Genomic DNA, 20,391 nt, shown 5'->3' on the forward strand with positions numbered 1-20,391 from the left:
ATAATATAAAAACACTGAAAAAAAAGCTGATTCTTCCAATTTCCAGAACCTCGAGCTGTTTAAAAGTGAAACAGTGAGGAAAATCCAGCTAAACACAGATACATGTGGAGCTTTCAGAGTGAATCTGACGGTTATTCCACACAAATTCGGATTCGTCTCATATGAGCACTTTGATGGCGTTTTACGTTGAGTTTAAGGGAAACGTTGAGTTTAAGGGTACAAATTTCTCAACGAAAAGCTTTGAGTTTCAAAGATTTTGAGATTAGGGGACGTTGAGTTACAAGGTACCGCTGTATTAACAAACACAACACCAATAAACTAGACTCAGATTGAATGCTTTTCCATAGAACTAATCAAAAACTCCTGTATACTGTACATTGTTGCATCAAAAAAGCTATAGCAGTTCAAAAAGATCAATACTTCTCTTAATCCGTTAATTCTTGCAGTTGTATCCTAGTGGTTAAGGTACTGGTCCAGTAATCAGAAAGTTGCCGGTTCAAGCCTCACCACTGCCAGGTTGCCACTGTTGGGCCCTTGACTATGCACTGATGCATAGTGTTTTAGGTTTAAATCCAGGCTAGGATATATATAATATATATATAATATACTGTATATAATATATATATAAATAAAGTGTAAATAAAGACTCCAAACATGTCTTAGCTGTTCGACTAAATAGTATAAAGAGTAAATTTACATATCTTTTATTTTTCAGCTCAATTTTTCCTTATTAAATCACACCTACACAATTTAACCTCATTCTCAGCAGGATTTTCCCGTCATTGTAACCCTTTAATACCCCAGGGCTTGTGAGACCAGCAGGGTCAGACACATTTAGTCACACGTTCAGGCAGGTATTTTCAATAGTGTTTGTAGAGGCAGCACAATGTTCACCCCACTAGAACTGAGACAGAGGTGACGACCCACCATTGGTTTTAAAGGCTGGGAAAGAATGCAGACGGAGAGGTTTTTTTTATCTTTTACTGATCACCGCAGTGTGACGTCTCGGCACGTCCCGGTCTCACCTCACAGGCAAAAACGTCTCGTTTAATGTGATAATGTGGCGCTGTGAAAATGTTAACATTTACTCAGATGTGCTAAACGTTACTGATCTTTAAATGATTACGTTAAGTGCAAAACACAGATCAGAATTCTTTCTATTACATTATTTACTGTTTAAATGTCACAACCTTTTAAATAAATAGTTTGTAGTCTTTAGTTAAAAAGTCTTGCAAAATGATAAAAAAGGTCAATTTTAACCTACGTATATTAAGACAATCTGTAAACAGTAGTCCAATAAAAACAACCTAATTCTCCTGATATTATTTTATACTGAATTATTATACAGTACCTAATTATATTAAACATATTAACTGTACCTTTTTATTGCTTTATACATCTTTCCAATTTTATCTTTCGTTTTTCCATAATAAAAGCAGCCATAAAGGGCAATAAAATGTTTATTTGATCAGAACTGGCACCTTCATGTTCAACTCTAAATGCTAAATAAATTTGACATCATTATTATCTGAATTTAACAACAGACCAAGGACACTGCCTGTGCTGGTCAGGCATCCCACTCAGAGAACAGAGCCAATCAACCTTCTAGTTCCCAGATAAATGTGGCTTGGGGCATCATCAGGACCCAAACCTGTGACCTCCAAACAACATAGCAAATGCTTTTCCAATTTACTGCATATTGTTACAATAAAAAAGCTACAGAAGCCTAAAAATCCCATTATTTTTTTTATTTATTAATTTTTCATCGTTCCAATTTTATCTTTCAGTTTTGCAGAATAAGAGTAACCATGAAGGGTCATAAAGAGCTTATTTGATCATAACTGGCATCTTCCTGTCCAATCTGAATGCTAAATAAATTTGACATTGTTATTATCTGAATTAAACAACAAACCAAGGACACTGCCTGCGCTGGTCAGGATTCAAGTAAGAGTAAGTAAGTAAAACCTGGTGCGGATCCTGACCCTAAATGACTAGTGTTTTAAAGTTGGTCACTTCATCTAAACAATACAAACATTACAAGTTACATTCACTTATAGAGAGAACGTACTGAAAATTCTCTCAGCAAGTATTGTTATTAAATCAAATAAAATACAGACTATTTTATGAATTTATATTGTTTGCTTACAATAAATAAATATATTTAAAAAATTTACAATATGCTTTCTCTGATCAGGAACTACTGTTGGGAGTGTCCAGGACACGGAGTACTTGATTCTACTGTAAATCTTTATAGTGTGTACTATTACTTTTGATGTACGGTATGTAACAAGCTATCTATCTATCTATCTATCTATCTATCTATCTATCTATCTATCTGTATGTCTGTCTGTCTGTCTGTCTGTCTGTCTGTCTGTCTGTCTATCGATCTGTCAGTCAGTCAGTCAGTCTGTCTGTCTGTCTGTCTATCTATCTATCTAGCTACAATGTGTCAGTGAGCAAACCACATATAGCTAAAAAGAGGCTAATGCTAGCACTGTCTCCAGTTCTTCTAATACATGCATTAGTGGAGGTTATGAACCAGCAACCTCGTGCATAAATATAGATGACTAATAATGTAATGTAATAATACATACAGTCCACAACTGATCCAACCTGATTGTTACATCAAGCACCTGAATATTTTAAGCTGGAACAAACCAGCAATTCATCAACCGTTTATTTATTTACTTATTAATATGCTGGATTTGTACGGTCCACTTTTAATAACTGTGCTGGGTCGTGTCTTTGATCGCTGGTGGACTGGCACCCGTCTGATACAGCAGAGCGTGAGGTCATGTTTCAAAGTCCAGCTCGGTGTGGTTACTCATGAACTCACGTCCTCCATTACATCAGACTACAGAGAGAACAAAGCCGTACAGGAGAGGATCACAGCGTTTGAAGTTAAGCACCAGAGACAAACTAAAACAGGTGCACATGCCACGCCCTGAACATAAACCAGGTTCTCAGCTCTGACTAACATCTACTTCAACTTTATCAAAACCAACCACATGTTACAGAAGCTTCATCCAAGTCTCGATCAAACACTCAAATATTGTTTAATGCACAGAGAGATCAGGACGACCTGAGCCGCACAGAAACTTACTGAAGCGAACTTCCTCTTCCTCTGACAGGAAGCTACATCAAGCTGCTGAATTAGCACCGTCCAGAATAAACCATGTGCTCATCGCTCAGTAATTCACGAGTCGCTGGTCAGATCAAATCGAACCCAAACCACAGAGAACTTCTCAGATGGCTCGGCCAACAGACTCAATAAAGTCGTACCGTGTGCAGATGGAAACAGTACGGCTCATTTTAAATCGACTTCACTGAACCGCTCTGGATAACTTCTATTTAAGTGAAATTAGAAAGCACGACTGAGAGGGGGGGCCGCATGGAGAGAGATTTCATTCACACAGCGGTTTTAGATTAAAAAGACACAAACAGATCCGAGAATGAGCAACAAAATACCATTCAAGCAAGCTTTATAACAACTGATATGTTATATATGCAATATGAGGCGATATTATTACATTAGTGTAACAGACTTTTCTGTGGTGTAGTGTGCTGACAATATTTGATGTATGTGTTTACGTATTGAGTGCATTTTGTCCCTTTGTGGATTCCATAATAAATGTAAAAGTGTCGCTTCTCTACACACGTGATCATCTCTGTGTAGTCTGTGCTGCGCCTCAAAAGAATGAACCAATAAAGTACTATGTTCCTGATATTTTGTCTATGTACAGTTTACTTCTTTCTTTATAAACTCAGCAAACTCTAAAGACACTCAGTTACACTAGCAATCCTACGGCAATTTAGTTAGCAATCGCTGTCTAAGATGTCGAAGGCTAAAGCAGCTAAAAACACGACTCAGGTAACTGAGTTTGGAATACTCCCAAGCAATTCTGTGGACGTGGGTTGGGGGACAATTACTTTTGTCTTTCAACTATTAGAGTAGCTGTGCTGTGTAATGTAGCTTTAATTTATTCTATCATTTAATTTATGAGTGTAATTTAATGACTGCTGTGAAATGTGGCACTTTTCTTTATAAATCTGTGAAATTAAGCACTTTTTCCCATGAATTTTAACATACATTAATTAGCCAAATCATTAAGACCATGCCCCAAAAATATGCATGAAATGCCTATTGCATGTAACTGTCAGAGATCTATTAAACGTTGGGCTGATGATAGTTACTCATAGTGACGTGTTGAATGCAGCAGATCTGATCAGCATAAAAACCTGAGTGACTTTAATTATGGTCAAATCATTATGACCAGACAATTGGGATGAAGCATGGGGTGCTTACAAGCAGCTGTGGTGAGTATTCACTGTCAGTGGTCCAATAAGGGACAAACCACAAACCGCCGACAGGTTGCTGGGCATCCAAGACTCATGGATGCCAGAGAGCATAAATGCTAAGGCGTTTGGTACCAACAGAAGATCTACTGAGACTCAGATTACCAAAGATAACTTACTGGTAATGAGGTGAAAGGTCCTGCTTCTAACGTAGTATCAGATACCTCAGGACTTCTTCTGATGTACTGTGGAGTCTATGTTTTGGAGGGTCAGAGCTACTTTGACAGAATCGTTTGGCACAAGTATCAATTTTACAAACCCACACACAATCACACATTCCTTACAGAGCAGCTCTTTTCCCTACAGTGCTCCACACACGCCAGAAGTGGGCAACTTTTAATTCGTCTGCATGTTGGAGGTTGGATGTTTTGCATAAATGACAATAATTTGATACACACTTAAAAATATTAGCTTTTTCTCTGAAACGCTTCTGTCCCAGCTCACACGACCCCTGATAACACGGGGGGAACATTCTGATCTGGCTAGATTCTGAATATACTTCTGTTATGTATTTGAACAGCGTTATTAACCCTTGGCCTGTATATCCAACATTCAGTCAGGAATACTAGGAATTTCTGAGACAGCCACAAAGCTTGATCCCTTCGTGACCTTCTTAAGGCCTAAACATGTTTAAACCAATCATTCAAACACTCTCGGCTTACAATGTCCGTCCCGTACACTGTCATCAGCATTTTGTGCATCTACTGTACATTGCCGTTTTAACAGACTGTGTTCAAATAACTGTGCCACATGGACCCGATAAGCCACGCCCACCACACACTATGTGTCGCTTCTAGACATGTCCCCTGATCTCTGTGCGCATTCTCGAACTTGTCCGACCACACCTCCTATGCTTCATGTAGTATTTTGTCAAACCCTTTATGAAAGTACTGACGATCCCATGATTCTTTTGTGGTGCAATTATTACAGTGTTATCAAAAGCATGCTGTGTAATTGTTTAGCTCAATTTAAACCCGAGACCTGAAAACAGGGTAGAAAAATAAATTACACAAATAATATGACAGTTAGTCATATTAGTTAGTTACAGTTAGTTACTTGATACTCACAATCCTAATTTTTAGCTTTTTAGCCCTTAGTTTAGTCACTTCCAAGCCAAACCCATAGCCTCCACATCACCACAGGCACCAATCTGAGAGTCTGAGAGTCTAATGCTTACAGCACTTTAAAAGGGCTTAAATTGCTTCACCTACACCACTTGCAGAACCGTAATTTCTTGAAATAATAATCACACATCAATGTGTTTTGCCCTGTTCCTATTTGATGACCTTTTCAACAGAGTTCAAATGACTGCGCTATGTGGACCTGATAAGCCATGCCCACCACACACTAGGTGTCGCTTCTAGTCCCCCGATGTCCATGCACATTCTCAAACTTGTCCGACTTTTTGACCACACCTCGTTTGTTTCATGTAGTATTTTGCCAAACCCTTTATGAAAGTACTGACGATCCCATGATTCTTTTGTGGTGCAATTTCTTACAGTATCAACGGCAAGCCAAGACATAAAAGCAGGGTAAAAAAAAGATTAAAACAACTACTATTGAAAAATACAAACATTTAATCAGCTACTTGATACCCACAATGCTATATTTTAGCTTCTTTCCATCTGTTTAGTCATTGCCAAGCCAAACCCAAAGCCCCACATCACCACAGGCACAAATCTGAGAGTCTGAGCACTCCGAAAGGGCTTAAATTGTCCTTTATTGAAATAATAATCACTCATCTGAGCCGCTCAGGTGGCGCAGCGGTAAATTACGCTAGCACACAAAAGTTGGGGTTTAGAATACATCGTATCGAATCTCAGCTCTGCCTTCCGACTGGGCTGGGCGGCTGCATGAACAACGATTGGCTGTTGTTCATAGGGTTAGGGGAAAAAAGTCGGATCATGGGTCCTCATAACTAATGCAACTGCTGACTGATAGCGCCTGCACAGGGCTGAGGAATAATGCTGATGGGGGTGTGGCCCTCCGTACACAGTGCCCGTCAGTGTATGAACTCGACTCGTGCAGGTGAAAAATGCAGTCTGTACTGACTGTACGTGCCGGAGGGGGCGTATGTCAGTTGAGAGGCGTCCTCAGTCAGCGGTGCAGGGTCGAATCAGTATAGAGGACGCAATCAGGGTAATTGGACACGACTAGATTAGGGGAGAAAATTAGGGGGGAAAAAATCTGTTGCTGTGTTCTTAAAAGCAGAAACTGTCAAGAAACTTGTCTAAACTTCTAGAATGTAGCCATCTAAGTGTCGTAATTACTTGCGCAATGAAATCACCGCACAAATCACAGTGATTTCACTTTACAAGAGTTCATGACCTACGCGAGCTGCTAAACAGGAGCCTGGAAATATGCGGGAGGATGTGAAGCGCACCCGTCTGCTTGTTTGGAGATTAGCGAGTCTGCTCTAGCTTCCTGCTATTGTTGTATTCATCGCCAGGGTACAGGTGCGCTCTGAGACGGGGAGCGCCGGCTTGGAGAAGGCAGGCGGCCCATATAAGGGAGAAAGAAAAGCAGAGACAAAGAAAGAATGGAAGAGGAAAGATCTCAGCCAAGAACGACACAGGATCCAGTTGTGAAAGAGAGCAGCGCTGTGCAGGTGAAGTTAATTTAGCAGTTAAGTAAAAGACAAGGTGTATAAATCTTGGACAGGACAGGGGTCTGTCTGAAAACCTAGTTAAGCTGCCTACTGCCTACCTGATCAGCTGCCTCAGTAGAGAGGATTCTAATAAGACATCAAACTCATAACTAACTCATACTAAGGCAGATTATTTAGACACACCACTTAAACAGCAATTACATCACCACAGTTTTAGCTTACTAAGCTAACACAGTTAGCCTCAGGCCATTCAAACCGCTAGCAAGCCAGCTAACGTCTCCCTCCGTGTACCAAAAATGGTTAAACAGTCACTGACGAGCCAAAATTTTAAAAAGAACTCTGTTAGTTGCTCTGAATTTGTCTAACATGTTTGTAGTTTTTTGTGAGAAGAGTTGCGCCGCACTGAATGCTGGGATTGCCTTCACCGCTAAGGAAGCATCTGCCGCTCCCTTGTTATCCAGTCAGATTATCACTCTGAATTACGGCGCCTCAGTAGGAGCATTTTAAGAGATCTAAGAATTTAGACATGCCTTCTTCTCGGAAGCATTAACTTACTTATTTATTGATCTGAAGCAGCCAAACCACTTAGCAGCTTAGGCTAGCATCTAAAAATCTGTTTGAAAAAATACCAACCTATTTACACCGATCAGCCATAACATTAAAACCACCTCCTTGTTTCTACAGATTCTCCATTTTATCAGCTCCACTTACCACATAGGAGCACTTTGTAGTTCTACAATTACTGACTGTAGTCCATATGTTTCTCTACATACTTTTTTAGTCTGCTTTCACCCTGTTCTTCAATGGTCAGGACCCCCACAGAGCAGGTATTATTTAGGTGATGGATCATTCTCAGCACTGCAGTTACACTGACATGGTAGTGGTGTGTTAGTGTGTGTTGTGCTGGTATGAGTGAATCAGACACAGCAGTGCTGCTGGAGTTTTTAAATACCGTGTCCACTCACTGTCCACTCTATTAGACACTCCTACCTAGTAGGTCCACCTTGTAGATGTAAAGTCAGAGACGAACCCTCGTCTATTGCTGTTGTTTGAGTTGGTCATCTTCTAGACCTTCATCAGTGGTCACAGGACGCTGCCCACAGGGCGCTGTTGGCTGGATGTTTTTGATTGGTGGACTATTCTCAGTTCAGCAGGGACAGTGAGGTGTGAGGTAAAAATTCCAGCAGCACTGCTGTGTCTGATCCACTCATACCAGCACAACACACACCAACACACCACCACCATGTCAGTGTCACTGCAGTGCTGAGAATGATCCACCACCTAAATAATACCTGCTCTGTGGTGGTCCTGTGGGGGTCCCGACCATTGAAGAACAGCATGAAAGGGGGCTAACAAAGCATGCAGAGAAACCGATGGACTACAGTCAGTAATTGTAGAACTACAAAGTGCTTCTAGAACCAACACAAAGTGAATGTAGAAACAAGAAGATGGTTTTAATGTTAAGGCTGATCAGTGTATGTCTAAAGAGATGGCAGGTTTCATGACATGACATGCTTTTCATTTATCAGAAATGTGACTCCTCTGTCCACGTCTGTAAACATTATTATTATCACTCATGATTTCCACAATCTACAGTACTTTATTCTATTCACTGCTCCAAATCTCCAGTCTGTGGTTGGATAACCAGCTGATAATGGCACCGACACCCTGCTATGACTATCTTGGCGCCATGTTGACTCACCCTGGCCTTGAGCCTCTTATTATTAAGCCTCAGGCCTGTTAAGCAGCGTCCAAACTGCTCCGCCCGTCCTCCCCTGTATCACTTCAGCAATTGCTGTAAACCCCCAGGGGTATTTTAATCACCCGTGTGCCTTCAGAGTGCTCTAAGTGAGGAAGCACGCCCAGACGGGAACCCACCTGGTAACTACTCTTATCACATACAGTAAACAATTAACCTGAGCGGAATCGCTGAAACACCGTCGCCTCACAGCAACAAAGTTCTGGGTTTCATTCCCAGGTGGAGCGTTCCGGGTCCTTTCTGTGTGGAGTTTGCATGTTCTCCCCGTGTCTGTGTGGGTTTCCTCCGAGAGCTCCGGTTTCCTCCCACAGAAAAATGAAACTACCTGTCATGAATGTAACCAAAGTGTGTAAAACATGTGAAAATCCTAATAAATAAGTGGATGCTGCCATTACCACCAGCGTCTCCGCCTTCTCCCAGCCTGCCATGTTCGTGTACGTTTGTGTATTTTTGTGAATGTGAGTGAAAGGAAAGTAAAGAAGGAAGATGGAGCACCAGTGCTGGTCAGGAGCTCATGGTTAAGACCTAGAAAAGCCAAAACAAAGTGTAGGAGGCATCACTCAAGTGGGTCACTGAGCCCTGGGACAAATCGTTCTCTAGCTCAAGCAGAAAATCAGGTCAGACACCCACACACACACAAATAGACATATGTACACGTACACACCATATAGCCAGAAGTATTTGGACACCTGACCAGGAGGGTGTCGGAAACAATATAACAACAGCCAGTCTTCTGAGCAAACTTCTCACAAGACTTAAGTATGTCTGTGTATGGGAATTTGTGCCCATTCAGTCAAGAGCATTTGTATGGCTGGGCACTGATGCTGGTCAAGAAACCACAGTTGATGTTCCAGTTCATTCCAGAGCTGTTTGGTGGGGCAGAGGTCAGGACTCTTTTTTCATGTCTTTATAGAGCTCGCTTTGTGCACAGGGGTACAGTCATGCTGAAACAGGAAACTGCTGCAAAGCAGTTGGTGGAAATATATAGTTTCCTTTATATAACTGATTTATTACACCTGTTAGCAAGTGTTGTGACTGAAACACATTAATTTTAAGGGGTGTCCCAATACTTTTGTTCTCAGGCGGACCTCAGACGGCTGTGGTATTAGCAGCGCTCAAGCTAATGCTCTCTGTGTAACGGAGCAAATACGTCACCCATCGCTGTGCCGTTCAGTACCCTACTGTAAGAACGGAGAATCGTGTTGTAGTACCTCAGTAAACTTATCTACTATGAGTTCGAATCTCAGCAGTGCTATTGGCTGACCAGACATAACTGGCCATGTCTGGGGAATGGGGGGGGGGGGTATATAGCCCAAGCTATGGTATGGATTGGCGCACTATCCAGGGTATTACTGCAGTTTTCCAGTGGAAACCAAACCATCAAGATCCGGACTAGACTTAATGGACTTAATGGCTAATGGAAATGAAATTACATGCATAGTGGTTCTGTAGGCAAAAATGTGTTTAATCTGTGTATATCTACAACGCTCAATGTACTTTATATACAAATAATCAAACATTCCGCAGTGGGGGGCGGCACAGTGGCTCGGCGGGTAGCACTGTCGCCTCGCAGCAAGACAGTTCTGTGTTTCATTCCCAGGTGGAGCGTTCTGGGTCCTTTCTGTGTGGAGTTTGCATGTTCTCCCCGTGTCTGTGTGGGTTTCCTCCGGGAGCTCCGGTTTCCTCCCACAGAAAGATGAAATTACCTGTCCTGTCATGAATGTAACCAAAGTGTGTAAAACATGATGTGAAAATCCTAATAAATAAGTGGATGCTGCCATTACCTTTCTAATGACACACTCCAAACATCCCAAACTCATAAAGTCAGGTGTTCCAAATCAGAATTCATGACTAATAACTCTGGCAATAATGTGAACAGTATTTCTTACATGCTGCTCAACACATGCACAGGACGACAAAAATATTACTAAATAATTTACACGTCCCATGACAAGCCTGATCCTATTAACACAGCAAGAATGAAGCTGTAAAGCAAGTTGACGTTACAGCTCATAAAACGAAACTTTCACTTCTCAATACTCATACCAGCACGACCAACCAGAGACACAAACAAACAGAAACACTTCTAACCGTTTTCTGACTGCATGTGGTGATAACCTTACCTATTGTACCGGAACCACGGCTAACAGATACACAGCTTAGCAAGCTACAAGGTCTATAGCATACCACATATGGAAGCAACCATTTATCTACGTGTCCATCTCAGATGCCATCATGGTACTTTAAAGCTGCAGGAATGCAAACACACCCTACAGATGCACAGAAAAAGCTGAGGTTGGAACTATATTTATATAGATCAGTGTTATAGTGCTATAGAAGCACACATGTCCTCATCAGATCTATATAGATCAGTGTTATAGTGCTTTAGAGGCACACAAGCACTGAAAGGAATTATATATATTATGACCACCTTCCTAATATTGTGTTGGTTCCCCTTTTGCTGCCAAAACAGCCCTGACCCATCGAGGCATGGACTCCACTAGACCCCTGAAGGTGTGCTATGGTATCCAAGATGTTAGCAGCAGATCCTGTAAGTTGTAAGATGGGGCCTCCATGGATCGGACTTGTTCGTCCAGCACATACCACAGATGCTCGGTTGGATTGAGATCTGGGGAATTTGAAATGATGCACTGTGTATTCTGACACCTTTCTATGAGAACCAGCATTAACTGGTTTTTGAGCAATTTGAGCTACAGTAGCTCGTCTGTTGGATCGAACCACACGAACCAGCCTTCGCTCCCCACGTGCATCAATGAGCCTTTGCTGCCGGTTTACCACTGTTCATTTCTTTCACTTTTGATAGATGCTGGCCACTGCAGACCGGGAACACCCCACAAGAGCTGTAGTTTTGGAGATGCTCTGACCCAGTTGTCTAGCCAGCACAATTTGTCAATGTTTATATTATATGACAACTGTGCAGTCTTAAAAACAATATGGCAAACTGAGAAAATGACTAGGATAAGTTGTTCAACTTTAAACTTTAATTGCAGACGCTGACTTTTGCAGCTCAGTAAGTGACAGCCTGTGTACGTGTAGTTAAGTTTAGACTGTACTGGGCAGTGTGGATGTAGTTTCTTTTTTTATTTTCTATTCTTTATCTGTGCTGAAATGCGAGGGATGTTTAGGGTCTTTTACATGGTAATTGAGCACAATGCCTTGTGATGGACTGCCATCCTGCTTCAATCAGTTGGCACTGAATTCCCCACACACCTGACTAAGGTTAGTCAAAACGACTGAATGGATGAATGAATAAAAGTTGTGGAGGAGGGTGGCATGGTGGGTAGCATTTTCGCCTTATAGCAAGAAGGTCCTGGGTTCGATTACCGGGAGGGGCGGTTCCGGGTCCTATCTTTGCGGAGTTTGCATGTTCTCCACGTGCCTGTGTGGGTTTCCTCCGGACGCTCCGGTTTCCTCCCACAGTCCAAAGACATGCAGTCAGATTAATTGGAGATAAAATTTGCACTAGGTGTGTGTGTGTGTTTGTGAGTTAGTAAGGTGTGTGTCGGTGTGTGTGTGTGTGTGTGTGTGTGTCTGTGTGAGTGAGTTAAGTGTATAAGTGTGTATAAGTGTGTATGTGTGTGTGTGTGTGTGTGTGTGTGTTTGCCCGGTGAATCGTACCCACCGCGACCTTAAATAGAACAATGAATGAATGAAGTGGTGGGGAAAACGCACTTTGTTTAAAATGCGCGTAAATATATAAACAGTTTAGCGGTTGATGGAACTTTAGGGTAGATTTTGGAAGAACTACAGACTGAACATTGGACCAACCTGGCAGTTAGATTCACACACCCTGTTCAAAAAAGCTACGTCATGGGTATGAGAAAACAGGAAGAGAAGCTCACGTCATCATTCCTGCAACCTCATCCAACTTTGTTTGCGCTTACACTAAATAATGCGCAATAAAGTTGCGAATCTGGAGACGCCACTTTTTCGGGGGGTATGAATGGATCTTGATGTCTGTGACAGCCGGTGGAAGTCCCCTTCCTTCCTCCATTTTTCTGTGCTCTTCCTTGCGCACACTTCCTCTAAACTTGTGCGCTTTGTACCAGGCGCAACTTTGTTACCAGTACGAGCGCCCGCAATTCACCAATACGGCGCGCTACAGAAGTGGGTCAAGTTCAACAAAATGCGCAAATCGTTGCAAACGTGCTAAAACAACTGCACAAAACAACTGAATAATGTGCACTTGCTGCATAAAGCACCCACACAGACTCCGTGCGCCAAAGAAATGCGCGTTAAATTACAGAAAAAGCGCACTTTTACCTTACCTGCTCTTATCAGACGCTCTCGGGGAGAAAAAGAAGAAACAGGGTCGCCGGTGGCTGTCCGGAATCTTTCAGCCTCAGTAAGTTTGCTCCGAGTCCACTGTTCAAACCTCTCTCTCTTTCTCTTTCTCTTTTTCCCCTCTCTCGTCCTCTCTCTCTCAGTCTGATCTGTTCTAGGACTCACTCATTCAGACCGGGGTGCGGTCCACACCCGAGGCCTTGCCTACATCTGCCCCACCCCTGCATTGTTTCAACCAATCAGAAATCACTACTTGAAGACATACAGTCCTAGGCAGCCAATCACTGCAGGTGAGCAGAGATCCAAACGGGACATGTTCGAGTCTGACCACAACCACATCCTGTTCACTACACAGTGCACTAGTTAGGGAGGATTCACACGTCAGGTACAAACAATCAAAAATATTCATTATTTTATTAAATGATTAAGCAAATTAAGAAGAAAAAAAAGAATTACGGAGTATTTTAGAGTAGCAGGATGTTTTAATAATGCTGCCATGTCACAATTATTCAACCCCATACATAATATCACTAATCCTAAAACCCATTGCTGGTCTGTAAGAGCTAAAGGTGGGTTACAACATAACTATTACAACATATTACAACATGCCAGTATTGACCAAGAGGCACAGGAACAGTGGACTGGAATATTATAGAGTTCTGGGACACGGTTCTGTGGATTGACGAATCAAAAGGCCAGGAGTTGTAGGGCAACCCGTAGCCTAGTGGTTAACGTACTTGACTAGTGATAGAAAGGTTGCTGGTTCAAGTCCCATCACTGCCAGGTTGCCCTCAATTGCTTAGACAATACTGTAAGTTGCTTTGGAGTATTTTAGAGTAGCAGGATATTTTAATAACGCTGCCATGTCACAATCATTCAATCCCAACAGTTGTCTAGGGGTGGGTCATTGATGATGTGGGGATGTTTTTCTGCTTCAGGAGCTGGGAATCTTGACAGTGTGACTGGCATCATGGATTCACAAAAGTATTAAGGGAAAAAAAGTTATGGGGTGGCCAAAAATAAAAATGTTTAGGTCATTTGGAGCCATAAAGACCAGATTATTAGTATTAGTATTAGTATTAGTATTAGTATTAGTATTAGTATTAGTATTAGTATTAGTAGTAGTATTATTATTAGTATTAGTATTATTATTAGTATTATTATTATTATTATTATTATTATTTATTATTATTATTATTATTATTATTATTATTATCACTATTATTATTGTTATTATTATTATTGTTATTATTATTGCTATTATGGTTATTATTGCTATTATTATTATTAAAAATAATAATTATATTATTATTACTATTATTACCATTATTGCTAATGTTATTTTACAGTTTTAGTAGTAGTAGTAGTAATTTTATTTATTGCCTTGGTTTATTATTTTCCTTTTTTTCTTTTATTATTTCTTAGTTAATTTTTTAATTTTTAAATATTTATTTGGTTCTTTATTAATTTATTATAATATATTTAAAAAGGAAAACAATTCTAATTCTATTACAATAATATAAATGTATTTACTTTATTTTCATCATCATTAATAGTATGAGTTAAAAATAAATTTTTGAACGATAATTTTAAGATTATTAATTTTTCACCTTTATAACTTGTCTATTTTTTTAATGGTTATTTATTTTATTTATAATTAATTAATAATTAATTAAATAAATAATAAATCAATAAAATATAATAATTAGCAGTAGTATATAAGTTAACTTTATTTTTGTACACATGTATCTTTAGTATGAATCTACACAAAAGGTTAATGCCGCTGCTTTTATGGGTAATGTAATATATTATTAAATACATAATAAATTAAAATCCCATTTTAATAATCTGCAGTGTGCCATTGCTGTAAATCACTGTGTAAATATTTATTGTAGGCCATCAATTTCAGTCATTTAATCAGTTTGTCCTGTGAGCAAGCAATTGTGCTTTACCATTTTGAACTCATCTAGCTATCTGTTCAATCCTGTAATGGCATTAATGTCTAAAATTCCACAATACACTGCAGTTAAATAAGCCATAACGTATAAGCCACACAATATGTAGTAAATAAAGAATGTAATTTAAGGAACAAGGCTTAGACCTTAGATCTAAAGCTCATACTACAGTACTGAAGAGGACTGAGCTAGCATTACTGATGGCATCCAAAACTTCCAGTTTTTCAGCTTTCTATTTTCAAATACTATTAACTGTGGTAATGTGTAGCCAACGAGCTTAAGTATTTAGGCTCCACAGTGTTTGGTGTAGCAGTGTTTTCAGTTTGGGATACATGAGTGTGAGGGGTTGGGGAAGAGACCGAGGCAGAGCTAAGCTAATGTTTAATGAGTAAGGTATGTGCACTAAGGATCTTTATGACCATATAAGTATTCAGCCTGGGCAGGATGCAGCTACATCATCATCCTTTGTTGGCCCTGTTACGGCCGCCTATGTGAGGAATGTCAGGAATTAGACAACCGGTCCACATTCAGTGCATGCCCCCCCGTTTTCTCATTTCTGTGTAAGAGTATCAAATCATTTTCCTCCTTGTGTTCTCAATAATGTATTCACTCAAAAAAATAAAAGTTTTTCAAGATTTAAGATTACACAAAAGATAAGCTCAATCTTTGACAGATTATGAACACAATGTATAAAGTGTTTTTGTTTGGTCCAGTTTGTTCGCTTTACCATGATTACTAAATTACTAAACAAAATCTCATTCATGTAAACACATTTTTATTCTTCTATTCTGGAAGTAAATGACATTACAAAAATATACAGTATATTTATTTGACATATAGTACTATATATATATATGCAACAAACTGTGATGCACTGTGTATTCTGACACCTTTCTATCAGAACCAGCATTAAGTTCTTCATCAATTTGAGTTACAGAAGCTCGTCTGTTGGATCGGACCACACGGGCCGGCCTTCGCTCCCCCATGTGCATCAATAAGCCTTGGCCTCCCATGACCCTGTCGCCGGTTTACCATCGTTTCTTCCTTAGACCACTTTTATTAGATACTGACCACTGCAGACCGGGAACACCCCACAGCAGCTGCAGGTTTGAAGATAAATTACATTTTTAGCCTTCAATCCAAAGCCTTTTTTGAACATTAATTAAAAATCAAAAACTAAAATCTCCTATTCACAAAAGTATTCAGACCCAGAAAACTTTATTGATCACCTGATAGAAGCACTTTTATCAGCTATTACAGCTGTAAGTCTTTTTGGATATGTATCTACAAGTTTTGCACACCTGGATTTGGGCAGTTTATCCCATTCTTGATGGCAGATTCTCTCAAGATGTATCAGATTACCTGACGGTGTCTATGAACTTATATTTTTAAGTCTCTCTACTGATGTTTAATGGTATTTAAGTCTAGGCTTTGGCTCGGCCACTTTTTGACATTCAGAGACCTGACCCAAAATCAGTCAGTGTTGTTTTGGCTGCATGATTTGAGTGTTGAAACATTAAACTGTCTTCCCGGTTCCTGGTTTCTGTATTTGGCTGCATTAATCCTCCCCCAGTCTTTCTCTCCCTGATATTGAGACGCATCCCTACAACGTGATGCTCCCACCACCATGTTTCACAAAACGGATGGTATTACTTGATTTAAAGACACAGTGTGTGCTGTTTTGCCCAAAAATTAGATTTTTGTCTTTTTCCTCGTGTTGCCAGAGTCCTTTACACGTCATTTAGCAAACTCCAAGCTGGACGTTTTACTACTTTATACACCTTTTACTAAACAGTGGCTTCCATCATGCCACTCTGTCAGACCTGATTCATGCAGTGCTACATAGATGGTAGTTTATCCAACAGAATCTTCCATCTATTCACTAGCTTTTTTGGAGTGATCGATATCACTCTCATCAAGGCCTTTCTTGACTCGTTACCCAATTTGGCTATAAGACTATGCCAAGCTTTTTTTATTTAAAATGATTGAGACCACTCTGGTCCTGGGAACACTCAAAGTCTTAGATAACGTTTTATATTCTTGCCCTGGTCCATGTCTCGCAACAATTTGATAACAAAAATTCACAGACATTTGCCTAGACTGAATCCAGGTGTGCCATGCCATGTCAAGTCAAGTCAAATATATTTGTATAGAGACATTGTCTCAAAGCAACAGAATCCAGAACCAAAAACCGGAAAAACCCCTGTGAGAAAACTGAGGGCAACAGTGATGAGGAAAAAATCCCCTTAAGAGTAACCAGTTCAGTCAGAGGTAAAATAAAGTCTAATACTGAGTTCTGGACATTGTGAGTGTAGACATGGCAGATTTTCATCATATCAGCAAGAGAGGCATTTTTGGCATGGCAACCTCAAACCAGCAGGCTTCAGCCTCATGTGGCTAAAAAGGTTCACGTCAGAAGATGTACTTGTATTTGTAGTTATACGTCAGTTGGCACTCTGGCACCCCAAATGATTAGAGCACAACAAAAAGCGAGAATTCAGAGGTACAACAGCCAAGAGGGCTTTCACGGGTCATCAGCGCCCACCTCCCCCACCGTCAACAACCCTGAATGATCACACGTGAGAGGCAAAACGACAGCATTCCAACATCCCTAATCACCACAAATCTTTAAGACCATGAAACCCCAAGCTCTGTGCCTTTGTCTATAGCCAGGGTGGACAGTCCTGGTCATAGGGGGTCGAACCAGACACAGCCAGATGACGCAGCATATCATGTGGACTCCAATTTCTGAAATCTAGACAAAAATTCCGGTCCTGGATGTCTGGGGTCTGGGTAGTCTGTGCTCTCATGTTTGTCAGATTTGCTGGCGCTCCATGTTGGCTTCTGGCTTTGTCTGATTTCTGACCTCTAGAACCAGAGCGGCACAGAGCTTGGTGGTTCTTGGTCATAGAAACTTGTGGTGATCAGGGATGTTGGGTTGCTGTCGTTCTGCCTCTCTTGTCCGATCACTCAGGTTTGATGACGGTGGGGAAAGTGGGCGCTGATGTCCTGTGAAAGCCTTCATTACCTTGTTACCTGCTCTCCCTTTTAGTTATGCTGTAATAATTAGGGGTGCCGGAGTCTAAAGCTACTCTCTGCAAAACTGATATTTTACTCTTAACGATTTCACATTTCAACTACATCTTCTGTTGTTTCACCCCGAGGTTGAAGCCTGCAGGTCGAGACTGGTGTGCCAACAATGCTGCTCCTGCGAGATGTGACGGAAACCTGGCTTGTTTGCACCAAAAATGTCAACAACTCACTACAGACTTTATCACAGACAAATAATGAAGAACTCCAATTATTTTTGCTAGGCCACACAAGAAGGATGGGTCCCTGCTGAGTCTGGTTCCTCTCAAGGTTTTTTCCCTGAAATTTAAGGGAGTTTTTTCTTGCCACTGTCGCCCTCGGCTTGCTCAACAGGGGTGTTTTGTCTGTTGGTCCTGGATTCTATAAAGTTGCTTTGAGACAATGTTCATTGTAAAAAGCGCTGTACAAATAAATTTGACTTGACTTGACATTATAAGCACAAGTAAAGCAAACATGATGCACCTGACAACGATTTATGGTGCCACAGCAAAGGGTACTACTTCACTGAATCAGTAATTTCAGTTTTTAATTTTTAATGACTTTTTTTTTGTTAATTTCAAAAACATGTTTCAATTCATCATCATTGGTAATTAGGTGTAGATTGATGGTTGATTTCCGAGTCCACTGAACACAGATAATGTAAGGTATGAAAACTGGCTGGTGAAAGGCGCTCGGGTGGCCATCTGTACAGTCGGTCAGCTACACTGACATTATTGGCTATGTCTGAGGGACAGGACTAAAATTAATAATTTCTCTTTAATGCTGCAGTCATGTTACAGTCATGGTCATGGTACAGTCATGGTCATGGTAAGGATCTGCATCAGTAGAGGTGATACAACTGGGTAACTTACATTTACATTGTCGGCATTTAGCAGATGCTTTTATTCAAAGTGACTTACAGTTATCATTGAATGCAATTTTAGCAATTGAGGGTAAAGAGCCTTACTCAGGGGCCCATCAGTGGTAACTTGGCGGTGATGGGCTTGAACCAGCAACCTTCGAATGACTAGGTAAGTACCTTAACCGCTGAGCTACCACTACCCTAGATATGATTAGATGGGGAGAAAAATAAACAAATACAGAAGCAGAAACAAAAACTGGCTGGTGAAAAGAAGAGCCCAATGGCTTTACGTGTCAATGGAGGCATGTGCAAGTTTGCACATGAATGTAGCAGATTAGATAGATAAATAGATGAGCTTTTGAGCCCATTTAAGGTTTTGTATGTAAAGAGAATAATAAAAAATGTGGTATTTACGTAACTGGCAAACAGTGAAGATTAAAGACAATGGGAGCAACGTGGGAGTAATTCCAGGATTTAACACAAATCAAGAGCCTTGCTGTTGAATTCTGTTAGTACTACAGGCTATCAACAGACTTATCTGGAAGGCCAAACAAAGAGCATTGTAGTAATCTAATCTAGAAAGAGCACTGAAGCTTCAGGACTGCTAATGTTATGCATATGTGGATAAAAGGAAAAAGAAGATTCAAACCAAACTCAGGGATTCTTGACTACAGCTGGAGTGTGTAAAGACAAATGCAAGTTAAAAGGATCGGAATTCTTCAGAGAAGCTAGAAAGCCCAGCCACAATTACTTCCCATCCGTGTTTTTATCTCATTAGGGCTAACAAGACTTGGATCATTTTAATGAGGGATCTTCAACAAGTTTCAGCACTTTTATATTTTGGTTGGAAGCGGTGAGGGTGGGAGGAGTAGTAATCGGTTGTGTCTGAGAGACAGAGAGACGCTTACAGTCCGGATTTAGCTCCATCTGATTTCCACCTATTTAGACGCTCAAAGAAGCTTTAAGGGGAAGAAGATTTTCATGTGATGATGATGTGAAAGCAGCGGTGCATCAGTGGCTACACGGTCAACCAGAAAATTTTTTTGCTGGCGGCATTAAAAAGTTGATGGCGCCTGCACAGGGCTGAGGAATAATGCTGATGGGTGTGTGGCCCTCCGTACACAGTGCCCGTCAGTGTATGAACTCGACTTGTGCAGGTAAAAAATACAGTCTGTACTGACTGTACGTACCGGAGGGGGCATGTGTCAGTTGAGAGGCGTCCTCAGTCAGCGGTGAAGGGTCGAATCAGCATAGAGGACATAACCAGGGTAATTGGACATGACTAGATTAGGGGAAAAATTAGGGGAAAATAGAAAATTAAAAAAAAAAGAAAAGTGCCACTGTTGGGCACCTGAGTAAGGCTCTTAACCCTCGATTGCTCAAATTGCATTCAATAATAATTGTAAGTCGCTTTGGATAAAAGCATCTGCTAAATGCCAAAAATGTAAATGTTATCAGTGCTATCATGTCTAAGAGC

The 20,391-nt window shown here is 40.6% G+C and overlaps 1 protein-coding gene across 3 annotated transcripts in view; it reads right to left on the reverse strand.

Moving 5' to 3' along the window:
- LOC134334113 (myosin-9-like) overlaps nt 1–13,180 on the reverse strand; it is a 90,055-nt gene extending 76,875 nt beyond the window's left edge. For 2 of the 3 annotated variants that reach the window (XM_063016314.1, XM_063016300.1), the window contains exon 1: nt 13,013–13,180. The gene's annotated coding sequence lies outside the window, so the exon portion shown is untranslated. Of the gene's footprint in view, nt 1–13,007 lie in introns of all 3 variants that reach the window. The other variant, XM_063016308.1, reaches the window with a different exon arrangement.
- Between the last annotated feature and the right edge of the window lie 7,211 nt (nt 13,181–20,391).

Source organism: Trichomycterus rosablanca, chromosome 2 (genome assembly GCF_030014385.1).
Source record: "Trichomycterus rosablanca isolate fTriRos1 chromosome 2, fTriRos1.hap1, whole genome shotgun sequence".
NCBI lineage: Eukaryota > Metazoa > Chordata > Actinopteri > Siluriformes > Trichomycteridae > Trichomycterus > Trichomycterus rosablanca.